This window comes from Lissotriton helveticus, chromosome 10 (genome assembly GCF_964261635.1).
Source record: "Lissotriton helveticus chromosome 10, aLisHel1.1, whole genome shotgun sequence".
NCBI classification, from domain to species: Eukaryota; Metazoa; Chordata; class Amphibia; order Caudata; family Salamandridae; genus Lissotriton; species Lissotriton helveticus.
Genome location: NC_136071.1, coordinates 368,004,079 through 368,030,964, shown reverse-complemented (window position 1 = coordinate 368,030,964; position 26,886 = coordinate 368,004,079). Strand labels below are relative to the sequence as shown.

Here is a 26,886-nt window from a genome sequence, read left to right as displayed (position 1 = left end):
TCGAATAAACAAAAAACTGCATTCCAATGCATTTCGGCCTGGGGCCTTCATCAGGGAAATCTGTGAAACAAGAATTGTATCCATCACAAAGTGTTTCAATATGCAACATGAAGTTAACAAAGCAGTTGACTAACATGGTGAAAATACATACTTCTTAAGTTACAAACCCTCCATAATTGTGTTACTAACTTTCATTGTCATTGAACATAAACACAATGTTACCCTTCGCTTTACGCATTTACTGTGTGTTTGGTGTGAGTGAGGAAAATAACGTAAATGGCTTTTAAACTAAGCGCTTTAGCCAGTGATGTAACGTGAGTATTTCATAAGTTGCTTTTGTGTGGTAGCTTAATACGGCAATAATGAAATGTGGGTAAATATACTAGAACGCGATAGCGTCTTACCTAAGCGGGTAGATATACTAGAACGCGGTAGCGTCTTACCTAAAGTTATGTGGACTGTTTTTAAACCAACATAACATCACGCGCTTTTGATTAAGCACGCGTGGAGATTCAGTAAGCAGCCTACGCATAACAGTGAAAGCGCGATGTTGCATTAGATACGGCTAAGGTTCTTACCGGAATACGCTGTAACAAAGTATCAAGTCTGAATTAGGAGCCGCCGTTCTCTCATCTGCAAAGTCGGCGTGTGACGTATGTGGGATGGGTTAAGCCTTAAAATAACGCGCGCTACTATTAAAGGGCCAGTGTACAAAAAGGAAGTAAATCGTGTGGGTACATTAATCTCAAAAAGCGGTCATTGCATGAAACTCACAAATACATGCACAGCACTGTACTGACACTCTTATATAAAAAACCAACTTAATTATAAATAACAGCTAAATTCTGTCCGTTCATTAATTCCATGTGGGCGTAGAGTCTGTAAATAGTATATCCAGTGGTTTTCTCGTTTTAGCAAAGCTTTTTTATTGTCCGTCTCCTCATTTTTTTCCACTATTTCTAGGATGCAAGCCTTCATTTGGTTGATTTGGTGGTTATGTTCAATAAAATGGGTGGCCAGCGCTGATTTTAACACTTTGGTTCTTATGTTACTTTTGTGCTCTGTTAATCGGATTTTGAGTTTACGTTCTGTTTGTCCGACATAAGCATGACCGCAGGGGCATTTTATCATGTATATGATGTTTTTTGTGTCACATGTACCGTTAACCTGTAACCTGATTTTATTGCCTCTCATAGGGTGGGTGATCGTGTTGCCTTCCATAATGTTATGGCAATTGCTGCAATTTCTACAAGGTGATGTTCCTTTGTATATATTGTGCAGTTTTTCCAATGATGGTTTCTTGATGATTTCTCCTATGTTTTTGGCTCTGGTGAACGCAAATATGGGTTCTTCGCTAAATACATTGTTAAAATCAGGTTCAGTCTGTAAAATGCGCCAGTGTCTTTTAATAATTTTCTTGAACTGTGGGCTAGCTGTGGAATATTTACTAACACAAGTGGTTCTGTTAGCCTTTTTGCTTGTTTGTGCTGTCAATAAAGTTTTTCTGTCTTTGATGCTAGTTCTTTCCAGCGCTCCCTGTAGTACTTCATCTGGATAGCCTCTTTTTTTGAATTTGTTTAACATGATTTGTGTGTGCGTCTTCGAATCTTCCGGGTCTGAGACAATTCTTTTTACTCGAAGGAGTTGAGAGTATGGAAGGTGTTGTTTGAGGGGCATGGGGTGGAAGCTCTGGTAAGCTAATAGATTGTTCCGATCAGTCGTTTTGGTGTACAGGGTCGTTTCAATTTTATCACCTATTTTCTTGACGGTTACATCCAAATAGTTGATTTCACTGTCATGTATGGTGTAGGTGATACTATTCACCTACACCATACATGACAGTGAAATCAACTATTTGGATGTAACCGTCAAGAAAATAGGTGATAAAATTGAAACGACCCTGTACACCAAAACGACTGATCGGAACAATCTATTAGCTTACCAGAGCTTCCACCCCATGCCCCTCAAACAACACCTTCCATACTCTCAACTCCTTTGAGTAAAAAGAATTGTCTCAGACCCGGAAGATTCGAAGACGCACACACAAATCATGTTAAACAAATTCAAAAAAAGAGGCTATCCAGATGAAGTACTACAGGGAGCGCTGGAAAGAACTAGCATCAAAGACAGAAAAACTTTATTGACAGCACAAACAAGCAAAAAGGCTAACAGAACCACTTGTGTTAGTAAATATTCCACAGCTAGCCCACAGTTCAAGAAAATTATTAAAAGACACTGGCGCATTTTACAGACTGAACCTGATTTTAACAATGTATTTAGCGAAGAACCCATATTTGCGTTCACCAGAGCCAAAAACATAGGAGAAATCATCAAGAAACCATCATTGGAAAAACTGCACAATATATACAAAGGAACATCACCTTGTAGAAATTGCAGCAATTGCCATAACATTATGGAAGGCAACACGATCACCCACCCTATGAGAGGCAATAAAATCAGGTTACAGGTTAACGGTACATGTGACACAAAAAACATCATATACATGATAAAATGCCCCTGCGGTCATGCTTATGTCGGACAAACAGAACGTAAACTCAAAATCCGATTAACAGAGCACAAAAGTAACATAAGAACCAAAGTGTTAAAATCAGCGCTGGCCACCCATTTTATTGAACATAACCACCAAATCAACCAAATGAAGGCTTGCATCCTAGAAATAGTGGAAAAAAATGAGGAGACGGACAATAAAAAAGCTTTGCTAAAACGAGAAAACCACTGGATATACTATTTACAGACTCTACGCCCACATGGAATTAATGAACGGACAGAATTTAGCTGTTATTTATAATTAAGTTGGTTTTTTATATAAGAGTGTCAGTACAGTGCTGTGCATGTATTTGTGAGTTTCATGCAATGACCGCTTTTTGAGATTAATGTACCCACACGGTTTACTTCCTTTTTGTACACTGGCCCTTTAATAGTAGCGCGCGTTATTTTAAGGCTTAACCCATCCCACATACGTCACACGCCGACTTTGCAGATGAGAGAACGGCTGCTCCTAATTCAGACTTGATACTTTGTTACAGCGTATTCCGGTAAGAACCTTAGCCGTATCTAATGCAACATCGCGCTTTCACTGTTATGCGTAGGCTGCTTACTGAATCTCCACGCGTGCTTAATCAAAAGCGCGTGATGTTATGTTGGTTTAAAAACAGTCCACATAACTTTAGGTAAGACGCTACCGCGTTCTAGTATATCTACCCGCTTAGGTAAGACGCTATCGCGTTCTAGTATATTTACCCACATTTCATTTTTGCCGTATTAAGCTACCACACAAAAGCAACTTATGAAATACTCACGTTACATCACTGGCTAAAGCGCTTAGTTTAAAAGCCATTTACGTTATTTTCCTCACACACACCAAACACACAGTAAATGCGTAAAGCGAAGGGTAACATTGTGTTTATGTTCAATGACAATGAAAGTTAGTAACACAATTATGGAGGGTTTGTAACTTAAGAAGTATGTATTTTCACCATGTTAGTCAACTGCTTTGTTAACTTCATGTTGCATATTGAAACACTTCGTGATGGATACAATTCTTGTTTCACAGATTTCCCTGATGAAGGCCCCAGGCCGAAATGCATTGGAATGCAGTTTTTTGTTTATTCGAAAAACAAATTGGATGTAAAACACGTATACTGAATATATGTAATTTCAGATGAAAGAAACCATATTTACAAATGAAAAACTTTACAAGTATGAATAAAATACTCAAGAAACTTCAGAAAGAAAAATGATTTGGTGAAAAACTTTATTGATTATATCTTAGCTGATAAATTCAGCACATAACAGTCAGTGCCCTAGGAGACACTCGCACTAGTCAGTGCCAGCGCTATTTCATGACATTCTAAAGGTATGGGTACCATACATAAATTATCTGTGTAATAAACTATCCCAAAGTCTAGATTTCCCTGAAAGCTGGAGGGGGCCAGAAATTGTTTTAATTTTTAAAAATGGGGATCGGTTGGATCCTTTTAACTATCGGCCAATCAGCCTGATGGACATTCTCCAGAAAATCTACTCGAGACACATCTTAACTCGAGTCAATGACTGGTTGGAGGAGAATGCAATTAAAACAAAATATCAGGCCGGTTTCCGATGTAAAGTGAGCAGAATCGACCAAGTATTCAGACTTTGTTGCCTATACTGGAAATATGTGCATATTAAGAAGGGCCATTTATACGTTGCTTTCGTTGATCTGAGAGCAGCGTTCGATTTAGTGCCATGTGACCTTCTATGGAGGACATTGCACATCTTTTTCTGCCGCTGTAGCGGCCAAAAACGGGGTTGCTAACACTGCCACATGAGATGGGACACATGGAACTAGATGATCCTGACAAATTTCAGGTACAAAGCGGAAGGTCTTGGTCTTCCAGTCCACCAGTGGGTTGTGTCTGTGCAACCAAGGCATGCCTAGAATGACCTCATATTGGGGAGCAGCTATGATGTTTAACGTCAGAGTTTCTGAATGCATTAAACCATGCGAAACCAAAGACAGCCCTAACTCACTAGTCCTTTCTGTTATTTGACCTGACGTTAATGGCTGCCCGTCAACAGCCAAAACATCTTCGGGGTTTTCTCTAGGGACTCGAGGCAACTCTAAACGTTTTACTAAACCATCATCGATAAAGTTGCCTGTGGCACCAGAATCCAACATCACCATAACTCGATGTTTAACCTGATCATTTTCAAGAGTCATTGTTACCACCAGATGCGCTTCTGTTTCCTCTGACCCAACGGCTGACAGTGAGGTGAGCTTCCACTCCTGTGCCTCCTCCACCCTAGGCATTTTTACTTCCCCCACTGTGTTATCTGACACATTGGAAGAAACTGCCACCTTCTTAATTCTGGTAAAGCCACCTGATGACTTGGGTTTGGAAGGGCATTCCCTAACGTAGTGCCCCTTCTTCCCACAGTACATGCATACGCCTTGTACTCTCCAACTCTCTCTTTCCTCTCTTGACAAAGGAGCCCTAAGGGCCCCTATCTCCATGGGCTCCGGAGCGGAGTCTTGCCCACTTGGACTGCGACGAGGGGTCCGTTCATAACGGTACGTTCCTTTGTCCCATCATCTTCTGCTAACCCCTCTGTCTGTTAACCTGCTATCCAATCTTAATGCCAAATTCACCATGTCCACATAAGTGGTGGGCTGAGGATCCACCTGAGCCACTACATCTTTCAGCTCCTCTTTTAACCCTAAATAAAAAAGAGTCATTCTTTTTTCCTCAGGCCACTCTGCTTCGGCCACCAATCTATTGAACGCAGTAAGATAAGGAACCAATTCTCCTTTACCCTGATGCAGTTCCAGTAGTTCACGATCAGCACTACAAGACGTAGCCCTCCGATCAAACACCCTCTCAAACTCCGCTCTAAATGCTGACCAATCAGACAGAATAGCATCATCACGTTTTACTAATGGCACTGCCCAATTAGCAGCGTCCCCCACCAAATAAGATATTGTGAATGCCACCCTGGAATGGTTTGTAGGAAAAGAAGAGGGCTTACAAGAAAAGTGCATAAGGACCTGGGTCAGAAATACCTGCACTTTTCGTGGGTCTCCTGAGAACCTTTCGGGATTGGCCAAAGGTATGGGCGGGGGTACTGTAACCTGTACCGTGGAGGCCGGAGCAGAAGCATTAAAAGGATTACTCCCCAACCTATCCACCTTTTCTCGCAGAGCCGCCGTCTCTGCCTTGGAGGCGGCCAACTCCTGCTGTACCAACACTAGAGCATGCAATACATCCTCCATGGACGCCATTTCTCCTACACCCACACGGATCAGGCAGAGTGTATTTCTTGTTCTCGTGATTCTGTCACGTCCGCACTCCGCAGAATCCGTGTGCAGAAGAAATGCTCCACCTCCGGACCTCCCAAACACCCTGTATACAAATATCACAGGGTGTTCAAGTGATACGGTGAGGGAAAAACCCCAAAAGGGGAAAAAACCCAAAAGTAAAGAATAGAAGGGAGGGTCAGCAGTGGACAAGAAGCTGCAACAGAAATACACAAGGATTAGTAACGATATAAGGTCTACTCTCAATACATTCTCGCTAAGCGCATGGAAACCTGGTTCACCTGATATGTACAATGACATCCCCTTCATTCAGTAATAGCGTCTTCTATTCCTCCTGCTCCTGTACACAACACAAGAAGCACAGTATGTATAAAGCAAACGAACAAATGGCTTCTTAAATACTTGTTGTCACTTAGATACATACCCCACAACCATAGGCTAACTCCTAAAAGGAATAACCTCCAAAGTTCCAGTGAGACCTTTGTAACTTTGCCAAAATGAACTTAAAGTAAATTGCAGATTCTATCTCTGCTAAGGAAATCAAACCCGGATCCAGTTACAGTCTCTAGTTCCCAAAGTAAACCTAAACACGGTATGCTGTAGTAGCAACCACTACCAACATCCGCTTTAGTATTTGTATTCCAATAAGAGGAGTGCCATTTCACAACACACGATATCAATTTGTGCCGGCATTGCGAAGGCCAACCCCCCTGCAATCCGGCACTTGCACGTTTACTAGCACGTTATTTGCAACCCCCAGCCGGAGGTCACGTCGCAGGACAGAGCACAGAATTAAATGACAGCTTGCTCTTGTACTCCTCCTACCTCGCAGCCGCGAGGTTCAAAAATAGATACGAGCAGATTGCTCAAATCAAAGTCAGAATAGACCACACATGTGCGAGCGCGCATGTACTTTACCAGTCTTTACCCTTTTTCAGCAGCAGAGTAGAACAGCAAAGTTTTCACGGGCAATAGCTTCAGGAAAACGTCCAGGAAAGCATACAGCCAAACGGAAAGGCTCCAGCAAACTAAACAAAATCACGAGCACCTGAACATGGGTTTCTTGCGGCTATATCCGGCTTCGCAAAGGATCATGGTCACAGTAGTTCTAGACTCACTGACCATGGGAGTTGTAGTTCAGGTAGGCGCAACTTGATTCCGATCCTGACAGTACGTGTGAAAACACGGTACCTCTGGCAGAGGAATCACCAATAGAAATGCCACCAAATGGGGAACTTGCACTTGGGGAATTGTCTGATGTTCCAAATATAAAGGATGAGCCACTGAAACTCGTATCATGGAACATAGCTGGAGTGTCCAAGAACTTGAGGGACCCGGAATGGGCAGAGTTAATTGATTCCAGTGATTTCTGCTTGTTACAGGAATCCTGGGCGGTAGCCACACCACATAGAGTAGGGTTCAAGTCATTTGGAATAGGTGCTATTCCATCTAAAAGGGGAAGGCCCTCAGGTGGCTTAATAACCTGGGTGAAGGTAACCTTGAGGATACAGATAGATGTAGTAGACTCAAATTCACCTGACATATTAGTTTTAAAAATCACCACATGTGAAGGGAAAAGATTTTACTTAATAAATGTCTACAATAGACCGGCCCCTGCATCTAAAGAATCTCCCATATTAGCTAAACTAGACTCCCTTTTGGGTAGAATAGTTGGAAAAGAGGAACATGTCATCATAGCTGGTGATTTAAATTATAATTATGAACCAGTTTTAGGACTCAGTGATATTTTTGAAGAAGAGGATCAGGCCAATAATATCCCAACACTGGAGAATATCAAACCTGTCAAATGTACAGTCTTGGCAGTTCAACTAATGAAATTGTCTGCGGAGCATGGCCTCAGGGCCTGCAATGGGCGACTCGCGTCAGACAGTTCGAAAAAACCAACATTCACTAGAAATAACTGCAAGAGCAATCTAGATTTCGTAATTATCTCCATGTCTATCCGGCAGAGTATGATAGATTTCGAGGTAAAGGAGAGGATAGAAAGTGATCACTTCCCCTTGAGTTTATTGATAGAAGCTTCCTTGTTCCAGGGAGTTGAGCAGGCGCCATTAATTGATGTGAACAATGGAATGAGTGATTAAATCCACATCAGCAATAATAGACGAGCACTCAAATGGCCATTTATATTGGAGCATGGTGAAATTCTCGCCGAAATGTATGCACTTTTTGCAGGAACCTTTGGATCATTTGTAGGTTCCTCTATAGCTGAAGAAAACTCTGTTTGTTTTATGTCACTCCACAAAAAGTTCTTTTTAGACTTAAGAATGTTAGTCACAAGAGTGCCAAAGAAAAACCAACAAAAAGTACAGAATCTGTCCCACAGTAAACCATGGTATGATAGACTTTGTAGGGAATCCAAGGGGTCGCTTCTGCTTCCTATTAAATCTAAATCAGGGGAAGAAGTAAAAATAGCAAGGAAAAACTATAAGCAGGTACAAAATGCCTCAAGGAAAGCTTGGGAGGAAGAAAGCTGGGCAGATATGTTGACAGCTGTCAAACTAAAGGACAGTGTAGGGTTCTGGAGGTTAGTCGCCAATGGCAACCACCTAGGAAGAGTGGTAAAGGATGTCTATCTTGACGAACTAACGTGGGTTAACCACTTCACGAACCTTTACAAAAAGTATGACACCATGCCAAGAGTCCCCGGCGACGATGCCCTGTGCCTCAAATATCCTAAAGACTGTTTGGCATTCACATTAGGAGAAACTGAGGCAGCAATAAATTCAGTAAAAAATGGTAAAGCGCCAGGGCTAGATAAGATACCAGGTGACTTGTACAAGCATGACCTAAAGGTATGGGTACCATACATAAATTATCTGTGTAATAAACTATCCCAAAGTCTAGATTTCCCTGAAAGCTGGAGGGGGGCAGAAATTGTTTTATTTATTTATTTATTTATTTATGGGCTTGTAACGCGCCGGCATCACACCCGAAGGTGTATCTCCGCGCGGAGCTGTGAGGTGAACAGGTCGAGAAGACTCCTCCTAGAATAGTGCTGTCTTTAGGCATTTCCTGAAAGCTGAGTGACTCGGGCATTCTCTAAGGGAGAGGGGGAGGTTGTTCCATAGACGTGGGCCCATGATGGAGAGGGCGCGGCCTCCCTGTCTGGTCTTGTAATGTCTGGGAACCTGAAGTAACAGTTGGTTGCTGGACCTGAGAATGCGGGATGGACGGTGATAAACAAATTTATCCGCCAAGTAGTGGGGTCCCAGATTGTGTAGACTCTTGTGTATCACACAGCAAATCTTGAATTCCACCCGTTTCCGGGATCGGTTGGATCCTTTTAACTATCGGCCAATCAGCCTGATGGACATTCTCCAGAAAATCTACTCGGGACACATCTTAACTCGAGTCAATGACTGGTTGGAGGAGAATGCAATTAAAACAAAATATCAGGCCGGTTTCCGATGTAAAGTGAGCAGAATCGACCAAGTATTCAGACTTTGTTGCCTATACTGGAAATATGTGCATATTAAGAAGGGCCATTTATACGTTGCTTTCGTTGATCTGAGAGCAGCGTTCGATTTAGTGCCATGTGACCTTCTATGGAGGACATTGAGCGAAGCAGGGGTCCCAATCGGTCTGTTAGAACAGATAAAAGAACTGCATGCAGGGAACTTTGCTAGAGTGCGATGGGGCCCAAACGGGGAATTGACTCAAAAAATACCTGTTGAGCGTGGCGTCCGTCAAGTCTGCGTATTGGCTCCTACACTTTTCTCCCTTTTTGTGAATGACCTCCCTGTACATTTAGAGGGATGTGCAAATGATTCGCTGAAATTAAACGGTGAAAAGGTAACATCATTACTATTCGCGGATGATACCATTTTGATCTCACAAACTAAGAAAGGTCTACAGGCACTACTCAATTCCTTCAGTGACTATTGTAGTAAGAAAGGATTAGAAATTAGTGGGGAAAAAACAAAATGTATGGCCCTCAACCCACCAAAACCAGATAAAGGCTGCTTAACTCTGAACGGTGAGAAATTGGAATCGGTCCCAAATTTTTCATATCTAGGGGTTACGCTAGATTCTAATTTCTCCTGGCGGCCCCAAATTGAAAAAAAGTAAGTTGGTATTTACACAGAATGTAAAGCCTATTCTTAGGAAACAAGGCCTGAGTACTAGCAAGGCTGTGTCTCCAGTGGTTGAGTTATTCAAATTTAAGGTCCAACCAGCAGCACTTTATGGCGCAGAAATTTGGGGGCCCATGTCGAAGGACTCCTTCCTTGTCATGGATAACAACTTTATGAGGAGTCTGGTAAGGGTTCCAAGAGGCACTCCCTTAGTGCCACTTCAGCTGGATTTAAATGTCAAAAGAACAGACCACTATACAATAATTAGGCCACTGATGCTATGGGTTAGACTTTGGCGGGTACCTGAACTGGTTGATTACAGAGACTATTTAAAAGAGATAAAGGGATTGGACAATTTGAACACCATATCCTGGTTAAAACATGTTAAAACCTGGTTTATCAAAATAGGCCTAAATCACTTTTGGGAGAATCCAGATTGTTTACCGCCGAACCCAAAATTGGTTGTAAAAAGGGCTTTTTGGAGCTTTGTGTCTAACCAAGCAACAAATATGACTAATGCTGGAACTCTAGTGTCTAACTTTTGAGTTTCAAGGATGAGCCTCTCTTTGAAACCTTTCTTGATGAAATTGAGCCCCCACTTGCCAAGACACTCCTTTTAAAACTAAGATATGGGAATCTTCTGATCAAAACAACCTTGGCATGCTGGACTAGAGGATCTGATGTTAAAGCTTCAGTAGCAGATGAAATTTGTATTATGTGTGAAGGCAAACAGAAAGAAGATGACCTTCATATCCTTTTCTTCTGCTCAGCCTATGTATTGGCCAGAAGAAAATGGATTAAGCCCTTATGTTTATTAATAGGAGTAAGATCCTGTAACCAGGCTTTAAGAATAATTAAAACAGACACAACGCAAAGAATAGTATTCAGTGTTAGCCGATTTCTGCACTCAATTTATTTTCTAAGGAGAAAAAAAGGACTAAAGCTGTAATGCCAAACAATTAAGTTTACATGATTAAACGTGCTCTAGAAATGCCACAAGGGCCGTTGGTATCTTGGTATTGTATCGTGTTTAGGGAAAAAATTTATTGGGGAAATTTATTTTCCATTCTTTTATATTTTTCTTCTTAATTTACATATGTTTTATCCATATCAAATGTATTTAAAAATATGATGTAACGTATATTATAATGAACTGTGTTGTGACTCTTTTATGGCATTTTTTAAGCCGAAAATAAAGAAATTTGGGAATTACACAGCACATCATTGGGGATGGTGGTCCATGACCATGGCCACTCTATTGTTAACTGTTAAAGCATGAGCAAGAAAAAGAAAACCTTTTCAATAAATTCCATCGTGAATATTATTTATGATACTAGAGTACTTGGTCCTGTAATCTTCACGTGAGACAGTAGAGAACCAACAATTTGTTCTTAGTCTTACAGTACCACAAAATATAGAGGGGAGCAGGAAATATTACCAGCAAAGTAGATAATAAGTGAAGTAGAGACTGGAAAAAGTCAGTGGCTAATAAAAAATACATGAAATAAGGAAACAAACAATGCAGGGATAACAGGAATACATCTAAAATTGGAGAGGGTAATTGGAAGAAAACTGAAAGTGTACAAAAAATAAACAAGGCAAATGGTGTGGTGCAGTTCACATACGATTTGGAATGTGAAGACACACTCATGATTGCATTTGATGGGAAAAAGCAAAGCGAGGGGGTGTGTTGGGAAACTCCACCCACCCTCAGAACTCCCCGTGGCGCTGTGAGGTTTTAACCACTCCGCGGAGCTCCGTATAGCGCAACACTGCAAACTCATCCTAAGTCTTCAATGGATGTGGCTAAATTGAAAATAGAATTAGAAGATATGATGATTGGAACTCTAAATTGTAAAAATGGAATGCTTAGCAGGATGACGAACTGCTATTCCTGTGCAAAGATATTACCAACCGTGCAGGACAAGCTCATGAAAGAGTACCTAAATTGGCTCAAAGACATGGAATTGATGTACAGAAATCCAAAACCCATCAGAGAAGTTACAGGTGACAGATTTTTGCAAACATGCGTCCACCTGTAATAAAATTGCAGATTATGGAATTAATTGCCTAAGTTCAGAAGTGATTTAAACTAGACACATGGTAAGATAGATGGTCGAAGAAAAAGGAACCAAAGAATGTCAGGTTAAAAATGCCTATGTCTGGAACAGAGCAAGATATACATATGCTTCCTATGAGAGAGGTGCCTGGTCGGGGCATTGGAATCACAAATGTTGCCTTAATGCGAGTAAAATGGTTAATGGAAATCAGGATTTGAATGGTGGGTTGTGGAGTTACAAGGAATTAATATGGTTTAGACACAACAGGTACAAAGACACGGTATTCATAATCTTAATGTACCTCAAGATCAGGTCATGCAAGTCCCATAAGCCCCAATGTCACAACAAAATGCAAATGTCACATATGTCCAGAGATACAATGCACATCAGGCCCCCGAAGTAAACACTAATCAGTTTCTGAATCATGGTATGTCTCAACAGTACTTCATCATTCAAACAGATGATGATTTCAGCTCAGACCTGTCTCAATGACAGGGCCTGAGAGGGAAGGAGGATTGCGTACTTGGTGCACCCATGGAGGTAGACCTGAGTGGTCCATATATGGATGTTATGGTAAATGAGAATCCTGCTTCATTCCTCATTGACACTGATGCTACCCATTCTACTGTAAGAACAGCAGAGGTTCCTCACCTGCCCATCTGGGAATGAAGAATCCAAGTTGTAAGAGTTGCAAATAAACAAATGACTAGCCCCATGTTAGAAGTATTACCTGTTAGAATAGGGTTATTTGAAGACAAGCACCAATTTGTGGTGTGTGATTCTAGTCCTGTACATCGCTTGGACGAGATCTCTTGTGCCAGCTGAATTGTTCAATTTTCTGTACCCAAAACAGGATTGAATTCCAAACTCAAGATGAGGACATCATCTTGAAACTGATAGGCAGAAATCAGAAATTGGGATCCACCCCATGTTGTCAAAAGATGATTTCCCCCCAGAATTGACTCCCATAGTTCAACCTAGTGTCTGGGACTTTTCAGGTAAAGCCATCAGACTTATCAAGGGTGTTGAACCAGTCTGCATCACAATGAAGGCAGATGCTGAGTATCCAAGGTTCACACAATACAATCTGACCCATGAAACTATTGCTGGGTTTACTCTTGTGATTGGCTTAATGATTGAGCAAGGCATTCTGAAAGAGATTATGGGGAGTCCATGAAACTCACTCATTATGGGTTTGAAGAAACCCAACGGCAAGTACAGCATTGTGCAGGATTGGAGAAGGGTTAATTAAATTGTCACTCTTTGTTGTCCTGTGGTACCAAAACCAGCCGTGATTTTGTTTCAGATTCCATGTGGGGCTGAGTGGTTGTCTGACATCGACTTGTGTCAAGCCTTCTTTTCTATACCATTGCATTATGATAGTCAGTTTCTCTTCACTTTCCTTTTTGGCAGCCATGTCTTGGCATGGTGCTGAGTCTCACAAGGGTGTACGGAGAGCCCCTCAATTGTTAACCAGAATCTCAAATACAATCTAGCATCCTTGTTGATGCCCTATCAATTAATTCTAGTGCAAAATACTGATGACCTACTGGTGGTGTCAGATACACACAAGGCTTGTTAATGTGACTCGTTTACATTGCTGAACCACTTAGCTGTCAAAACCACTCACCTGAGAGTAAAGTTCTTCCCTTCAGGAGACACTAGAACCTGATACCTCCTAGAACCCTTCTCAGCTACAATGTTAAAAAAATAGACATTGAGCAGTGGAGTGGCACCAAGGGGAAGAGGGTTGGAAAGAGAGAGAAACAAAATAACACTGGTGCTGGAAAACCTTGTAGTGACCGGTTCTTGGGTGTGGAACTGCCGCTGCATTATTCAACATGGATTTACCGTGGGAAGCTAGGTGCGATGGGTTCTATAAAATATAAATGAAGTAGTCACCTAAAGGTTAACTATTGTAACCTAGAATATTACTAATACATTTTTAGAATAATTACTACATGCCTAATATAGTTTGTGCTTTACTTTCTGTAAGTAGAGGACCATGGGCCAGATGTAGGTAGGACTTATTTACCGATTCTTAATTACCGATTGTTACCGATTCGGTAATTAAGAATCGGTTAATAAGAAGGGGGGACATGTAGGAGCATCCAGATGTTTCATTTACCGAATCGGTAAAAATCTGTATTTACCGATTCGGTAAATACCGACCGGTAATGCCCATTCATTCCTATGGGCTTTGAAGCCCATAGGAATGAATGGGCATTACCGATTCGGTATTTACCGAATCGGTAAATACCGAATTACCTAAGGGTGCAGGGGGTGTCACTTTGACACCCTCTGGCACCCCCAAAAGAGGCTCGGGTGCCATGTGGCAGGCATACCTGCCCTAAGGGCAGGTCTGCCTGTCATATGGCATAGGTGTACATGCACACATGTGCATGCACACCGGAATCGGTATTTTACCATCAAATTGATTTGATGGTAAAATACCGATTCTGTAAGGCTTGTGGGACTCAGAAGAGTCCCACCTACATCTCAAATTTACCGATTCGGTAGAAATACCGATCGGTAAATTTACCGATCGGTAATTTTACCGAATCAGTTACACATGCCCCTACATCTCATTTCTGTAATACCAGTCGGTAACAGCCGAAAATACCGATTTTCGGCCGTTACCGACCGACCTACATCGGGCCCCATATTTCTCTCTTGAATATTTTGTTGAGCAATTTCTGCTGCTGGAAAACTATAAGAGGTATTAATCTACTGAGATCCTCTAACGTTATTAAGACTAAGCGATAATACCTATTCTGTCACTTATACATATTCAACGTAGGATTTACATTAGAATGAATCATGTCGCAAAGGTTGTATATATAATTCAAGGCTTTAGTCAGGGCATATTGTAACACGTAGTGTTCGAACAATTATGGCTTAGTTCCTTCAAAAAAAGTCATCAAAATCAAAAGTAATATATCCGATTTTGTAGATCCTTGAATAAAATCAGCAATGCAAATAAGGAGATCCGTCTCTCCTAAAGTTATTTTTTTTAAGAGATCGACCCACTAATACCGCACAATATTCTTTCTCAGTGGAGAGTCTTTTCGTAGAATCCTTGAAAATTAATAAAACTCAAAAAGGTACCTTTGTCTTTCTTGCTACTAAATCTTGGAAGCATCAATACGTTTTGACTCAAAGTTTGTTGTTCTTTCTTTTTATTCCAGGGCTAGAACCAGAAAGAGGGAAGCAAAAAGGAGCAAAGAGCCCAGCAGGGAGCAGGAGGGTCTCCGGAAGTCAGGCAGCAGCCGAAGGAGAGTTGTTTCTGGATTCCAGGAAGCCAAAGCAGATACGTCGCTGGATCTCACGTAAGCAGTATACTGAAGAGGCCAAGCGCAGCTCTTAGGGAGGGATGTTTATTTATAGTCAGCTGTAACCGTTACTCCACCTGTATGCAAAAATACATGCAGCCATTTGTTGGTTGACAGTTTCCTCATATTTGTGCTGACTCATGGCTAACATGAGTAATGGGAGGTTGCCTTGGAGCCAAATTGTGCCTTGGAAACTGTTTATTCACTTGTGAAAACACATGTTCGGGTTGACTGTTTCTGCACAATACATGAGGATAATATTGAATGAAATTAAGAAAATAAAAGTTAACAAATAAATAAAAAACTAAATGTTCCTTTCCCTCCAATAAGTCTCATGATATATTCCAATCCATTCTGAACATCAATTACTCAGGGCTGAATATCGTGATTTATCTGGATTACATGCATGAAACTGTCTTAGTAGTCGTGGAGCACGTATATGTGAAGCTGGTCCTCAGGAATTTTCAGTGTCATCATATCCTTTCCAAAACACTAAATAATAAAGATGCCCTCTGATGAGTCAAGTATGTGCTGTGCTTCATACTCTAAATGTCTATTGACTACTTGACGAGGTGGCGGTGTATCTGTACGTGTGTCTGTATGGTAAGGTTACAGGAGGGACACAAGAAAAACTGGATGAATACCGTATTCTTCTGGCAATTTTTACTTGAGAGCTACTGGAATCACTATTTATGTGATTCTAAAGGGGCAAAAAAACCTGGGTATGAGTTTGCGTGGTCCTTCTATTTGGACGTATTTTGTGGATAACCATACTTGGTCCCCTACATTGTATTATGGTGTGGTTTCTCTTTTTTGTCTGCTTTTATTTTCATGTTACCCTTATACTTTTGTAGGGCTAATTTAGCTTGATTGTGAACTTCCATTAATTGTTTTAAATGCCCAGTAACTGCGGGAACTGATGGTTTTTGTATGATAATTGGGCGGTGTATAGGGTGATATTCTTTAAGAAATAGAACGGGTACAATGGGTTCCTGTTTATTCGCTGTTATTATATACAAACTTTGCAATGGGTAATGCTATGTTCCATTCACTTGTGACTGTGGCTAGAAGGCATTGGAGTACGTGCTCCAGGGTTTGATTAGCTCTTTTTGTTAGACCATCAGATTCTGGGGGGAAACATCCTTTTCAACACAACTTTTACCACGCAGTGCTATTACAATGCAGGTTTTACAACGAAAACCATTACAACACATTGCGCTGGGGGGCGCTCTAGGATAGGATATAGATTTAATTTACTATCCAACACCTTCCCTAGTCTCCACGGGGACTGGAGTTCGAATAGTAAATTAAACTATTCACTATCCAGCACCCCAAAGCGCTATGCGTTGTAATGGTATGCGTTGTAAAAACTGCGTTGTAACAGCATGTGTGGTAAAAGCATGCGTTGTAACGTCATACATCCGATTCTGGGTGATAAGCTGAAGATAATGCAATTTCAACTACTAAGGACTTGCATAAGGCCTTCCAGTAACGTGCAGTGAATTGGCTATCTGAAATCATTTCGAACGGTAAACCATGTAACCGCACTATATTCTAAAGGAAAATGGAACTTAGTTCTACTGTTGAAGGCACTTTAGTCAATGGAAATAAATGAGCCATTTTTGATAAGAGGTCTACTAGTATGCAAATTGTGATGTAACCACTGGACGGTAGTAGATTAGTGAAAACATCTCTACTGATTGTATGCCATGGGGTACTAGCAGGTGTTGGAAGAGGATATAATAATCCTGTTGGAGCATGGTGTGTGCTTTTCTGGCATGCACCGGTTGGACATTTTAGATCCTACTCTCTGTTGTCTTTTTCAAAGGATCCCACCAAAACAGTTTTTTACAGATGGCCAGTGTTTTAAATATTCCTTGGTGCCCAGCTAAAGGAGAATCATGCACATACCCTAATACTTGTTCTCCTAATTCCCTGTTTGTCAAAAAGTGACAGGAGTTGTGATACAAAAGACCATTTTGTATAGTGTTGTTACAGTCACAAAGCCATTCTTCAATATTTATGTCTTGACTTTGAGAAAAAAGAATGGTGGAAAAATCATTATCACCTTGGATACAGGCTATCACTTTCTCAGGCATAATAATGTTAGAGGGTATTCCTTTAGTTTTATCAGAAGAGTATCCACATCATGATAACACATCCGATTGGACTTTTTTGGTTCCAGGATGATAGGTGGTTTCATTGGATGCTTAGCTCCTTTTAGATAATGTCTCCATTCTTCGAATGCTAATTTAATGGCAAGAAGTTCTCTCTCCACTATGGTATAATTTGGTTTGGCTGGAAGCATTTTTTTGGTCTATAAGGCTATGGGGTGCAATTGACCATATTTTGGGTGTTTTTAAAGTAAAACACCTCCAACAGCGACTTGTGAAGCATCTGTTTCAACAAAAAATGGTTGACGTGGGTCAGGATGTGTTAAAATTGGGGCTGAAGTAAACCTTTTTTTAAGTTTGAAAAGCTTATGAAGCTCCTTTGGACCATTTGAAAGTATGTCCTTTTTGTAATAAACTTGTGATTGTGCGACAATTTCAGAAAAGTGTTGAATAAAACGCCTGTAGAAATTTGCGAATCCTAGGCCTCCTATGTCTTTTGCACAAGATGGTTCTGGCCAGTTCAAGACAGCTTCCACTTTGGCAGGATCCAATAGAAATGCCAGTTGGACATTGATGATATCTTAGGAAAGTCTACAGTGTGAGTAAGAAATTTAAATTTTTCCAATTTGACAAAAAAATATTTTTCTCGCAGCCGTTGTAAGGCAGCCCTTACTTGGTGCACATGCTCAGTGTCATTCTTTGAATAAATCAGAATGTCGTAAATATAGACAACCACACAGATGTCCAAACATTATTGAAGTATTGTAATGCCACTGGGACATTACACAAGCCAAAGGGCATAATGGTGTACTCAAAAAGACCAAATTTTGTTTTAAAGGCCGTCTTCCATTAGTCACCCTCTTGGACTCAAATAAGATGATATGCTTCCCGGGGGTCCAATTTTTTGAAGACTGTTGAATGTCTGCGTTGATCCAGTAAAACTGGGATCAATGGTAAGGGGTATTTATTTTTGGCTGAGGCTTTATTAAGACTGCAATAATCCATGCATGCTCTTAATTCTCCACCCCATTTTAAGACGAGGAAGACGGAGAGGAAACTGGTGAAGTAGAGTGTCTTGTGAATCTGTTTTCTATTAATTCGTCCAAATATTGTCTTAAATACTGAGTTTCTGTTTCAGTAAGAACAAAAATTCTGCTACAAGGCAGAGGGTCCCCAGTAATAAGGTCTAATTGACAACCATAGGTTCTGTGTGGTGTTAAGTACGTGGCCTTTACTGACTCAAATACATCTTTAAAAACTGACTACTGTGAGGGAATATCCGATACAGTGTTTGAAGTGCCTGTACAATGTAAGGGAGCAACACACTTTTCGGAGTTGTGATAACAGTGGGTCCAACAGTGAACACCATCCAGTGTCACAGTTCTAGTCTCCCAATCTATTTATTGAGTATGTGTTGTTAACCAAGGCACTCTTAATATTACTCTAAAAGTTGGGGTATCAATAAGATCAAAGCTAGACATTCAGTATGTTCATTGGAACACATTACAGTGAGAGGAATTTTCAGAAATTTGATCAGGCCTGAAGATAATGCAAAGCCATCAACAGTTCATACCGGCTCAGGCTCATCTTTTAAAATTTTAGGAATTCCCAGTGTAATAGCTAAACTAAGGTAAAAAAAATTACCGTTAGCACCAGAATCAATTAGCATTGGCAACACATATCTTTGTTGTGTCGTTATTATAAGAGTCACTTGGATGGTAAAATGTCTTTGGACTCTAGAAACAGTGTTTGCTAAATATTGGGAGATCTTGGCGGTGGCCTCTCTCAACTCAACAACCTCCATTGTAGCAAAGAGTTCTAGTTTTCTGAAGAGGGCTCTACTCTGTTAGTGGCTGCCACTGTCTTTTTGGGTTTGGGCTTAGTTGGACATACTTTTGCAAAGTGCTCTGATTTCCCACAATATAAGCATAACTGTAACTTTCATCCTTGCGCTTTTCTTCAGCTGTCAGTGGCCCTTTTAGTGGCCCTTTTATTCCACCTATTTGCATAGGTTCCACTTCAGAGTAGTTACTATCTGAATCTTATCCATCTGTTCTCAGTGAAAATGGCTTTTCTTCCTCATGCTCACCTAAACTATGATCTAATCTTATTACTAGATCTACAAACTCAGAATTATCCTCTGGTAAATCAACTATGTGTGATAGGGTATCCTTCAGACTGTCATGTAACGTCTGATAAAGGGAAGAAGTTCTTTTGTCTACTTGTCATTGTGTTTCAGTGAGGAGTTTATTAAAAGTAATAAAATATGGTAATAAATCTTTATTTCCCTGTTTGAGATAATTCGTTATCACTAGCTTGCCTGAAAACAGGCATAGCAAATAAACAGGTCATGGCAGTCTTGAAGGCTTGCCAGTTATAAAGGATTGGGTCATTTTTGTCCATGAGGGGTATAGACCAGTTTGTTGTAATCCCCACCTAGGTAGGATAGTACAAACAAAACCTTTGCTGAATCTGTGGGAACAGATTGTGGTTTGCACATAAAGTGCAACTGCCACTGGCTAAGGAATATTGCAAACTTAGAACTATCCCCCAGGAAACATTCAGGGATGGCTAGCGGTACTGAAGTGGGCATAGTTACAGTTACCTGTACTGGTTTGCAAGGGTCACTACTGCCTGAGGGAGGAAACATGTTTGGATGAGTACTAAAGTCCAAGGATTCTTTCTCAATTTTAGGAAGTGGAATATCCCATGGGTCACCTCTGGGTTTAAATCGTATGAATTATGAACATAATTAGTCATTTTCTGCTTAGAAATTGCACATTTCTAGTTGTAATGATTGTATTATGTGAGTTATATCTTATCTTGATTGTAAGCTAGATGTGCTGCTAGAGCTTGGGCCATATCCTGAATATTAATATACTCGGAATCGTGATCCATATCTCTGGAAGGAAAGAGCTTTTGGGGCTTGGACTTCTGTCAAGACCACTTACCTGAGAACCCAGTTCTTCCTTATGAGAGATTCTAGAACCCAATACCTTCTAGAACCCTTCCCGGCTACAATGTTAAAAAAATACACACTGAGCAGTGAAGTGGTACCAAGGGGAAGGGAGTTGGGATGATAGAGAAAAGAACTAATACTAGAGTGCGGGAAAACCTTGTAGTGACTGGTTCTTGGGTCTGGAACCGGGGCTGCATTCCACAACATGGATTTCCCGTGGAAAGCTGGTGATGGGTTCTATAGGGAATACATGAAGTAGTCCGCTAATGCTTAACTATGGTAGCATAAAACAATACTAATACATTTTTAAAATAATTAGTGCATACCTAATATAATGTGTGCTTTACTTTTTTTGAAAGTGTTAAAAGGTAAGTGGAGAACCATGTTTCCCTGTTGAATATTTTGGTGAGTAATTGCTGCTGCTGGAAAACAATAAGAGGTGTTATACTACTGAGCACCTCTAACAATATTAATACTGAGCAATAAATAATAAAGGAAAATGATTGGGTCAACCCCCCTTCAAAGCAAGCTACCATTGCCCTGCTCCGCTTAGGGAAGGCCAGAGCATCCAGGCTAGAACAAATATGCAAGGCAGCACTATCAGCCTAGGGAACATCCTTCCAACAATTTACATGACCAAGGTCCCAAAATGTAATAGTACCCAAGGTTATGAAAGCAGTAAATCCCTCCAAAACAAAGCGATTCATTGGCTACGGCATGTAAGGGGCTGCAGGTCAGTTATACAGGAGGACTTGGCAAAAGTGAGGAGGATCATATTGGGCAACTCCTTGACTGATTGTATTGAGTTACAGGTATTTAATGCAGCAATTTCTGAGAACGTATTGGCCTTAGAGTTCCGCACTCCCCCCCCAAGCATTCTGCAATACAGGTCCGACGCTCTCTCCTCTGGTCATCTGTCAGGGTGGGGAGAGGCTCTGGACTGAGTACAGTCGATTGACTGGATGAGGTTCTGTCACCGAACTCCCATACTGACTTAGAGGGGGGGATATGTGATGGAGATGACACTTACCATAGTAGCCTGGGGTTAGAAAGAGATGAGGGGGAGAGACCTAATGTTGATTGGGCTAGGTGTGTGGAAGGTAGTGATGTTCGGCCCACTGGAACTAACCCAAGGGTGATCCATTTCCTCTACTGGAACATAGCAGGCCTACAGAAAAAATTGTCTCTCTCGGAGTGGAACGAGTTTATTGACAACCAAGACATCTGCCTGTTCCAGGAGACTTGGAGTATGGTCCCCTTGTATAAATCAGGGTTCACTACATATTTAATTCCAGCCACAAGTTCAGGGAAAGGTCGCCCGTCGGGGGGTCTCCGCATTTGGATAAATATCTCATTGAATTGGTCCATCACCATGCATAATACACCCTCAAATGATATCTTACATCTGACGATCAAAGGCCCAACAAACGGTACCAATGTGGAGATATTCAATGTGTATGCGAGAGGGTCTCCCGGGGCCCAAACATCAGCAACCCTATCATCATTAGAGTCCAAGTTGTCCAGTTCTCCCCCCCACTCTGGCATCATTGTAGTAGGGGATTTGAACTGCACATATGAACCATTGAGTGGGGAGGACTTGTTGGGCATCGGGGAGGAGGATAACAAATTGGCTATACCAACCCTCAGCTTAGCGCCAATAAAGAAGTGGACACAAAGGGTTATCCAAATTAACGCCCTAACTTTGGAATACCTCTTAAGAGCAGTGAATGGCAGGACACTCTCTTACCCAAGCGGGGTCAATACATATAATAGGTCTAGCTGTCCCTCACGGATAGATTATATTATGCTGGATACACGGCTATGGGGTGATCTTTTTGACATTGAAGTTAAACCCACCCTGGATAGTGACCACAATCCCTTATGCATGCAAATTAATAGCAACTGGGCTGCTACCTCTACCAAGCCTCTTAATGCACCGATGATGTCGACAAATGAGGTTGTGCCTTCTAATTGCAACCGACGCCTTAAATGGCATAAGGTTTTACATCAGGAGGATAAATTGCTTAGTATAAGGGAGCTCATAGATCAGAAGCCTATAGAGCTTGAACTGATTAACGACACCGATGAGGAAACATAGGACTCCCCATTCCCCAAGTTTTACCGAGAAACAATGGAAAGGTTGGGAATGTTTTTTACCATCAAGGAGCATAATGACCCGAAAGGATACCCACCCAGACCTTCTAACCCTTGGTACTCTGCCACATGCAGGGAAAAGAGACGGATCCTATCCCAGCTTTACGAGACAAAGATTCCCTAACAATAAGAACAGCCAGGAAAGAGTACGCCAGGGCAATTGAGCAGGCAAAGCGTAATTGGGAAGAATCACATTGGCAGGAGCTTAAATCTGCCTCACAACTGAAGGACACTGTCGTGTTTTGGGAAATAGTTAACAAAGGTACCCGGAAGGGAGCCAACCCGATACCAAACCACATTACAGAGCAACAATGGCATGACCATTTTCTTAGCCTGTATTGTGGTGATGAAGGTAACTTGTCTCCACAGAATGAGACACCTCTATTGCCATCTGAGGGCTTTACATTAGTCGTACCTTTTGAGATCAATGAGGTATCCTCAGCTATGGCGAGTATAGCTCCGGGAAAGGCGGCGGGTCCGGATGGCCTTCTTGGAGACTTACTCCTGTACGATTCAAAGCCTTGGGTTCACTTTATCTTGCTTCTGATTAACCTGATTATTAGAGGCCATCCCGTCCCTGATTCTTGAAAGGGCGCTGAGGTGGTAGCCATATATAAAAAGGTGAATAGGGAGGACCCTGCCAACTACAGGCCAATCAGTTTAATTGATGTAATACAGAAGACGGTTGGCAGGGTCCTCCTCACGAGGATAAGGTCATGGATGGAAGATGGGAACATCCTTTCACATTTCCAGGCAGGTTTCAGACAGAAAGTAGGCACGATGGATCAGGTCTTTAGATTCTTTATGATCCATTGGAAATCAGTGGTCATTGGGAAAGGCAGTTAATACCTGGCCTTCATTGACCTGAAGACCGCCTTTGACTTGGTGCCTCGTGCCAAGCTTTGGCAGGTGTTGTATGACCTAGGTATTCCCCCCTTGATTCTTGATTTCATCAAACGCCTCCACGAGGGGAATTATCACAGAATCAGGTGGGGTAGCCAGGGACAGCTGACAGAAAGGGTGGGGGGGGAACAGGGGGGTACACCAGGGTTGTGTCTTGGCCCGACGTTGTTCTCTCTCTTTGTTATTGGGGTGGTAGACCATTTGAGAGAGGACCCAACCGACGCTCCAACCCTGGCCGGGGAGAAATCTCCTACCCTCCTCTTCGCCGACGACACCCTTTTGATGTCAAAAAGTCCAATAGGCCTGCAAAAACTGCTAGACAGGTTCAACCTGTTCTGTGATTCACGGGGGCTATCCATTAACACCACCACAACAAAATTGATGACATTATCCCCGTCCAAACGATTTAGGAATGGTATCACACTCAATGGCATTCCCTTAGACATTGTCGTGTCCTTTGATTATTTGGGTATTCGGGTTAACAACTTGATGAAGTGGAATACCCATCTGGCCAAAATGCTTCTTAACCATAAGCGGGTGTCAGGGGCAATTTTAAGAGACCAGCAACTTTCTGTTAGTGGACCAGTAGCCCCGGCCCTTGTGGTCTACGATGGTAAAGCATTGCCTTCGGCACTCTTTGGGTCGGAATTATGGGGTTTGGAGTACACCATAACCTGGAAAGATCAAAAAATAAGTTTTATAGAGGTCTGGTTTCTCTCCCACCCTCCACCCCATTGATACCACTCCGCCCTTTACTTTTCTGGGTGCGTTTAAGAAGGACCCCTGAACTGGCTATTTATGCTGCTGCCCTTTGCGAACTAATCAAATTGGATACAGGCAATAAGATTAAATGGATTTGTAAGCTAAGACAGCTTGTATCAGATATTGGCTTTGGGGAGGCATGGGTTAGCCAGACCCCACCTCCCAAACAAATAATCAAGAACGCATATTGGGAATGGGTCCAAGCGGAGGAGGCGCTCAGCTCCAATCGGGGGATTCTCACTGAGCAGTTTCTGGACCATAAGCCTGTCGGAAAACTGGAATCCTATCTCGACTTTATACAATCTTCAAGAGATAGAATGCTCTATTTGAAGTTGAGGTTTGGAACTTTCCCGCTCAATGACCTTATAGTAGGCTGGAAACAATGCAATTTAACATCTGCTTGTTGTCCTGGTTGTCCGACCCCTACTGAGTCCATTGCCCGCTTCCATTTTGCTTGCCCAACTTATAGGTTTGCCAGAAAAAGATGGCTCAAACCAATCTGTAAAAATCTGGGCTCTAAGAACTACAGGGTGGCGTTACGCATCTTTAAAACCAACACCACCTCCCTTGCCATGGTTTGCGGGCTAGCCAAGTATCTGTGATGCGCTTCGCTGACACGCACCAAGCTGCTAAGGGACAACAAGAGCTAGGTCGTCGGTGGGCCCTCTCCTGAGACTCTGTTGTTTTCTCATTGCTTGTATAGGAGTTTTGTTCTATCCTGTTTTTACTGTAAATATTTTTTTAATGCACATTTTTAGATGAGTGTGTTTATTAGTTGTACGTAACAATGGACTTTTAAATGATAAATCATGATTGTACATGCTTTTATGATAATTTTGTATCGAATAAAGTACGTACAACAACTGAGCAATAATACCTATTCTGTCACTTATACATATTGAAAGTATGATTTACATTACAATGAAATGAATCAATCAATCAACACTTTATTGTTTAAGTTAGTAAAAACCATAACAATGTCATGATAGGATGCAGGGTTCAACAATTTACAAATGTATAAATAATTTAAAATATAGAAAAAGAGCATGTTACTCATTTTACCCTAAAAGCTAAAGACAGTATCCTGTTTCTATATCATAGAATTGTTGATGGAATTGGTGTTTCATCAGATATTAACATTAAAAACATTTAGTATTAAACAGATCGCCCAGCTTTTTAATGCCTAAATCGTTCCACCTATGCATTACCCCATCCTGGAATATCGCTGGCAAAAAAGAACATTTCTGCAAGGATGTATATTTCGTTAAATTTATATTGAGACGGCATTTCTTCTTGACTGCTCGCCAGATGGAGTAGGCTGTATCAAATATCTTAAACTTAGTTTTTTTGTAGTAACGGGGCTCTATGATCCTATTTAGACATTGTTTCGCCTCTGTCCCCAGGAGCATTTCGTAGATGGAGGGGGTCAGACATTCCTCCAGATGATCCTCTGGTAATAGAAGTACACCCATATATTGCATTATAGCCATCCAGTGATAGGTTTGAAAATTTGGCATAGCCCATCCCCCTCTTTCTCGGGGTAGTTCACAACTTTTAAGTGCTCTCCTTGCTCGACGATACCCCCATAAAAAACTAGAGCTCATTCTCTCCAGCCGTGCGAAATAGCCGGATGGAATTAACAAAGGTATGGCTCGGAAAATATAAACATTTTGGGAAGATAAGCATTTTTATCAAGTTGCTACGGCCTAAAAGGGATAGTCTCAAATTATTAACCCTTTCTAGAATCTTATTTGATGATGCTATTACTGGATCTAAATTAATGGGAATAATTTCCTCAATATTGGCCGAGATTTTGATTCCAAGGTATGTAGCCTCCTTATCTATCTTCATGTTTTCTGGATATCCCACCACGGAATGGATGAGCTGAGTTTTGTCAATATTCAATTTATAGCCAGAAACCAGGCCGAATTCCTCTGCTAATTTTATGATATTAGGAAATGCTATATTAAGGTCTGCCGTGGCCACTGCTATGTCGTCAGCGTAAGCACAGACTTTTATTTCCCAGCCATTCAGTGATACTGGTTTGACTGCGGGGTTGTTTTCCAACTTTCGTATAAAGGGATCAATATATAGGGCGAATAGCAGGGGGGAACAGAAAACCCGAGATCCGAATTACCGCAGTCGGATGAATGTAAAGTGATCTTATAGCTTTAATAAATTTTTTGGGGATTCCCAACTTCTCCATCACTGACCACAAAAAAGTCCAGGTGACCCTGTCGAACGCTTTCTCAGCGTCCAACAGGGCCACCCCAACCGGGGATCCAGTCCCCTGAGCCCAGTCAAGTAAAGATATTATTCGCCTGACATGGTCAGTGGTCCCTCTACCCTGTATAAAGCCATGTTGTCTTATGGAGACGAGCCCTATCATAAGATCATTTAGACGATTTACAATAAGCTTCGAATAGATTTTACTATCTGTATTCAGTAGAGAGATTGGCCTATAAGACCCCATCTCCTCAGGATTTTTTCCCTTTTTCCGAAAGATGACAATAATTGCTTCCGCCCAGGATGGTGGGGCTTTACCCTCAAAAGCTCGCTGACAGATTTCGACCAATTCGGTTTTAAGTTGAACTCTAAACGTTCTGAAAAATTCAAGCGGTATATTGTCCGGCCCCGTGGCTTTGCCGGAGGCCAACCCTAAGATTGCTATTTCTATCTCTTCCCAG

The 26,886-nt window shown here is 41.5% G+C and overlaps 1 protein-coding gene across 2 annotated transcripts in view; it reads left to right on the top strand.

Moving 5' to 3' along the window:
* LOC144784005 (GTPase IMAP family member 7-like) overlaps nucleotides 1-26,886 on the top strand; it is a 574,682-nt gene that overhangs the window by 83,745 nt on the left and 464,051 nt on the right. For both annotated transcript variants that reach the window (XM_078662716.1, XM_078662717.1), the window contains exon 2: nucleotides 15,164-15,304. The gene's annotated coding sequence lies outside the window, so the exon portion shown is untranslated. The remainder of the gene's footprint in view (nucleotides 1-15,163; nucleotides 15,305-26,886) is intronic.